A 6,479-nucleotide genomic window follows, 5' to 3' on the forward strand; every position below is an offset into this window, starting at 1 on the left:
ACGCTATGTTGGAATGTAAATAAGAAAAATTTGATATTCGTTTTTAATCTCAATATATTATGTAAAAACTGAGGTGGTGCAAACCAAAATAACCATTTTATGAAGGACATATGGGCTTTAAACTAACCAAATCTTTCAACGTTTAGTTAATTTTTATGTTAGTTAACGTTTTATAAAACATAATCCCAGCAAGCAATTTTGAAAGATGTCTAATAGCCGACTAAACACAGCCCAGACGTCTAGACAAATTTTGGGCTGACAGTAAAGCTTTAATAGATGTCTAACCATACCCCATAAATAAATAAATGAAACCAAACATCTTCTGTTGACTTTGCTTCCATGATGGAATATCATACATCTCACGTGTTATTTTGGCAAAAACAACATTTATTTATTTTATATTTTTATTTAGCATTTATTTTGGCTAGAAGTGGGTTATTCATACAGTAGCTGGACTATATCGGGTCTGTACTTAACCTAGATGGTGAAATGACATTTATTGCTCGCTGGGATAGTTCTCACAACGAAATATACAAGATTTGTGCATCTATGAGGTTGTTTATACCTGGTATTAAAATGCGTTTTTTCGTTTAAACGCGAGCAGGAGAAATGATGGGTTTAAATTGAAACAAACTGAAGAAAAGATGTGAAAAAAAGATGTACTGTAAAAACATTGTGTTTGGTAAATTACATTAGATAAATACACAGAGAGTAGGCGGTCTTTTGTGGACATGTACGTTTAATGCAATCCAGTCGAATGTGTGTTTGATTACCTCTGAATGTGGGCGAAAGTGGACTAGTTAAAAACGTTTTACAACTTGTTTATACCCGTCTTTAGCGTCGTCCACTTGGTCAGGTCGACCAAAGTGCATCTTAAAACCAGGTATAAACGGCCTCTAATGCTTAAAACATATTTAAGAATGTGCCACATGCTTACATTTAGCAGATGCTTCAAAGTCACTTAAAATGAGAAAAAACAATACTGCAATTCATCCTAAGGAGGGAAAAATATAAAGACAAAAGTTTACAATTTAAACTTTCTAAAAAAAAATATTTAAAACTTTTGCAACATGGCCTCTTTTATTGCCAACTAACGCTGTCAATTTCTGTACTTTCGAGCCAGTCTGTAGGTAGCAGAATGTGGTCACAATTGCTGTAGGTGTATAAAGTAAAGTCTGTCTCTGTGAAGGCTTGCACAGATCTGGGTAATTAAAGTGACCCTGCTGCTTCGGTACAATCAACAAAATGCCATTTCGACTTTCACAGAGAGCTATCAGAGGGGACAAGAGTTCGTCTTCACTTGTTAACACTAATGTGAGACACAGCAGATGTAATTGGATGATGCTTGCAAATGGTGACCGTAACACTGACCTATCATCTGAACGCTCACAAACTCATTTAAAGGCGCAGGAGATCCTCATGAGAACACAGAAGATGATTTACGGGGTCTACGGCATTAATCAACTGTCTTGATGGATTCCTGCGAATGATAAAGCTCATTTATTTAGTTTATAATGAGACATATTTGTAGCAAGTAACAAATTACATTTATTCTGGGTGTGTAGGTGGTTTATTCATATTAGACCGTGAGGAACATTAATATCAGTCTGAAAAGTGTTTATTTACCCTCCTAATCCAAAAACAGTAGAAGTAAACTATAAGGTAGCCCCAAAAAGGATAATATGAAGAGTTTGGTTCCAAAACGCAATAAATCCATTTAGACTAATTTCGGTAAAAAACGTGTTTTCTATACCAAGAAAGTGACAAGATGAAAACCATTATTTTGCACTGTAAGTCGATTTGCATAAATTTCAGACAAAATAATTAAATGTGTACTGTAAGACTTCAAATACATGATTAGGGTGAAATCGCACTTCTGGTCGTCCACAACAAAGTGCAGAAAATGACAGGTCACCAAACAACAATAAATACTGAAAGCTTCACAGAACAAGTGCATAAGACATTTTTAGAGATGAAATGCTTTGCACACATTTTCTTGCCTAAGGCAATGAGGTGCTCATAATGGTTGACGGGAGAGGTCACGTCTGTTTCCAAACTTCAAAAATATGAAGTAATATTGCAGGAAATACATAAATATAGACCAAAAAAAGTTACATCGGCTGAAAAGAGACTGACAGAAATTTGAGAGCTCAGATCAATGTGGCTTTGAACTAACAACTGGTTTTGAATGTGAAGTCAAAGATGTCTATTTCCCGCTATGGCATCATCGACTGAGATATAACCTTAACTCTGAATGTCCAGATTTGAGGTCTTGAGAAGATTCCTAATGCTTCTCTATTAAACATCTACATTTAATAATGTGTTATAAAAAGACCTTTACAGAGTTTAATTTACCCATAATTCCATTCCAAAATCAAGTGAGCTCCCAACATAGGCACTCAGTTTAAATAAATGCCTAGGGTGTAGGTTTATATGCATATAAATGGTACAGTAAACATAATTGTACCCCAACAGCTCAAGGAAAATGAATTCCCTGTTAAACTTTTACTGATTTTAATCAAAGCATTTAATAAACCGCATAAGTAACATTCATGTATTTTCATCTAAGGCTAACAGAAACTGGCTCGTTCATTTAACGTCGTTGTCTGCTCGTCATGTGAAGACTAATGACTCTGAATCACACGTGGTGATGGATTTCAGAGAGCATTCTGCAATATGCAAACCATCTGCAATCTATCCCACAAATGGCTGCTGGTGTCACGATGACTACATTCATAAATCTCCAGCCCTGATTGGTTTCCCCGGTGTGCCCACATTAACCGAACACAAAATAGATCTCAGATATGTTTCACCTCATCTTAAAAATTTTGCAGATTTCTCTATAAAAAATAACCACAAAAGCCCATTAATGATCCTCCTTCTGGCTCTTATTAGAGAAAGGGTCATGGCTCATTGCCGGCACAGCTTAAGAAAAGCACCGAAACATTAAAAACCGTGCGATCTGTTGCATTTTTTTGTAAAAATGCGTAAATGTAAATTTGCAACTGTGCACTACACAGGTAATACAAATGTAAAGCAGCTACAAATAGCTGATGCATGACTAAAACATGCAAAGATATCATTGCAAAAAGTCAGGGAGATAAAGCTGTTTAAGTGAATCTGGGGTTGACTTTCACCCACTGGCAAGCACTGAAGGAACAGATGGGACTGAAGAGTGACGGATGTGCACTTTTGCACATGTATGCATCATCGCCTCAGCTTACTTTCAACCCAGCTTTTGGTCAAAAAGAAGCTGCATTTCCATTACCCTTCAAATTGCAATTGTGAATTGAAAATGCCCCCAATGGAAACACTGCAATTTTGCATATACTCCCATATATCACAAAAAAGTTTTTACGCTCAGGTTTTTGAGGTGGTTTTCGGGCAATTCAGGCAAAGGAATATATTGCAAAACTGCAATGCAAAATGTTTTTTCCGCATTTACAGGTTACCTGACATTTGATTGGTGGACAAGACAGAGGAGGTGTGGTTTATGCCGCGTCACAAAAACCAACAAGCGCATGACATCATACAGGGCAGTTGACTCCCGAATCGTTCTTGCGGTATTTTGATGTCATACGTATACGTCATACGTCGGTCTGCATGGTGCTTTATGAGGCCGAACACACCGGCCACCATAGATTTTGGAATAACTTATCGCGAGAGATCACGTTTTAGTCGCCTAACATCATTTAATGGAAAGTCCTCATTTCGTAATTTTTTTGCCCAACATTTAGAAAATAACGTTAAAGTTTTGCGGAAATCTGTAATGTAACATTTAATCGGTGCTAAGTTCTTTCACGTCAAAATGCAAGGTAATGCCGAAGTATACAATTTTTTTACGTGTACGCAATGATCCGTGTACTGTATGCGCACCGCCAGATTTTTTTAAACCTTGTTTACATTGTACGTGTAGGTCCCGCATGCGCATACAGGAGTATGTAGTATGTAAGCCACAACAGGTATTGCAATTTGTAGCAATGCGCATGCGTCGAACATCACTGCACGCGTATGAGTCAAATGAACTATGCTAACTATGTGCGTAACTAACAGATACATTAAACATGGCTTTAGAATTGGGTTAAAATAACCCATAGTTAATTTTGTCCATTTTTGACCTATCATTGGGTTGCAAAATAACCAGTATTGGGTTACTTTTACCCCAAAGTATGTATTTTTTTATTTCTTTGTTAATTTGTAAATGTATGTTTGTAACTTAAAATTCACTGCTAAAGGTTTACATAAACCTACTTACAAGCTAAACAGTAGAGCAGTGCTTCTCAAATAGTGGGCCATTACACCCCAATCACGCTGAAATGCCGCTTGAGTTTTTATTATTATTTATTGATTATAAAAAAAATATTTGGTCAAAATATTGGTAAAAAAATATTATACTTTAAATAAGGATTGGGTTTTTTTTCAGGCAAATTGATGCATTTTAAGTCTTTTTTGTTACAGACTAAAAAACAATGTTAATAAAGTTATTCTTCGTTGTAAGTTGATCGATATTTCTATTTTTGTGTTTTCTTTAATGTTAATAAGGATACAATGTTTTGCAGATGTGTCATTTTATAGACAAATTATACTATTTACAGTCGCGGCGGAGAGTTGGGGGCGCGGAATGTTTACTTCTTCCTGGGGGGGGCGTGACAGAAAATAATTGAGAAGCACTGCAGTAGAGGAAGGTTTGATGGACTGATGTCTTCCTTCTTCTATGAAGTCCCTCCTTCAGAAATACATAGAGTTCTGATTGTGTAGCTTGTTTAGTGTGTTGTGATTCGATATCAGCTTAGCTTGCCGTTAGCTTAGCTGGCGACTGACGTATTGCTGTGGGCGGAGTTTAGTCAAAAAACTGTTTTAGTGACGTCATTAAAGCAGGAAGTAGAGGGCTGTAGTCCAAAACTGCCATTCGCTGTAGGCTTTGAAAGGTGAATTTTATTAAAGAAAATATATCGCCCGGCAGTGAACTTTGAGCTTTATTATTTTTAGGGCTGTCAAAAGATTAATCGCGACTAATCGCATCCAACACAAAAGTCCGTGTTTACATAGCACATGTGTGTGCACCGTGCACAAACACCATGTATATATAAATACAAACACATTCATGTATATATTTAAGAAATATTTGCATTTAAATACTGTATATACATTTCTATAATTTATATTATATATAAATATAAATATTTTATATATAAATATAACATTTTTTTCTTAAATATATACATGATTGGGTGTGTTTTTATATATAAATAATAATTATACACAGTACACACACATATGTTATGTAAACACAAACTTTTATTTTGGATGCGATTAATCGCGATTAATCTTTTGACAGCCCTAATTATTTTACAGGTATTATTTATGCCATTATAGCAACATTACACACTAACTAGGGTTTAAAAAAATGGGATCAGAAAGAACGTGACCTTTAAATTGTTAACTGTACTTATTCATTGGCCTACGAACAAAGAGGACAACATTCCTGATGAAAGGAAACACAGGAAGAAAGCTTCGCTGTTATAGCTTATAATGATCATCTCTCTTCCAAGAAGCTCAGCTGAGCAGATTAAAAAAACACACCGACCACACAACAGAGCATGCACACGCGCACACAAATAATTATTACAAATATCGTACTCCCTGAGGACAAGCTCTAACCAACCGCACATTGCCGGTGATGAAGTTCTCATTATGTTTGCATCTCAATTGAGCGACCTCAGTTGGTCCTGGTTGATTAACAAGTACCGATGAGAGGCCAAGGAGCACCGGCGATGTATTTATAACCCACATTCATAAGCGCAAAAACATACACACTGAACTAATCTAGGCGGATTCAGTGCTAGATGCTAGACTTCCCTATTTATCAGGTAAGTACGAGAGCTAATCCATGCAGATGTTTGAGGGATGTCAGTGATGAATGCACCACGGTGACCTCATTCCACACGAATCTGGATTTTTTTATATAAAGCTTCAGGATGGAGACACTAGCTGTAATGTGAGAATAGAAATGTAAAACGCCTTCCTATTTCTGAAACCCTGAACCAAAACGAAAAGGCTGAGATTGCATCGAATCGCATGCGCTTGCGGAAAAGTCACGGCTCCGGTGATTCCTCTCGATTGCCCCTATCAAATGCTTATCCCGTTTCATGAATAGATATTACATTACTTCACTGAGATCCAGAGGGAATCCTTTTCATATTCACTTTCTTCTACATGGCCCATTTACTTATAAATGACTGTGAAAAGAGGATCATAGAAAATTTTAGGTCTCATTCAGTGCATTTGCATTTCTCAAAACGCTTTGTAGCTAGACTCATGCACCATTACCTCAACAAGCTGTAGGGTGTAGCGAGGACAAAGTTTGTGGGAACGTAAAGGTAAACTTTCAAAGTTGTGTTATCAAATAACAATACAGAAAGCAGATACAGTAGCTTGGAGGGGAGGGTAAAGCTATTTCATGCATTTTGAGTTGGATT

The sequence above is a fragment of the Misgurnus anguillicaudatus genome, chromosome 3, assembly GCF_027580225.2.
Source record: "Misgurnus anguillicaudatus chromosome 3, ASM2758022v2, whole genome shotgun sequence".
NCBI classification, from domain to species: Eukaryota; Metazoa; Chordata; class Actinopteri; order Cypriniformes; family Cobitidae; genus Misgurnus; species Misgurnus anguillicaudatus.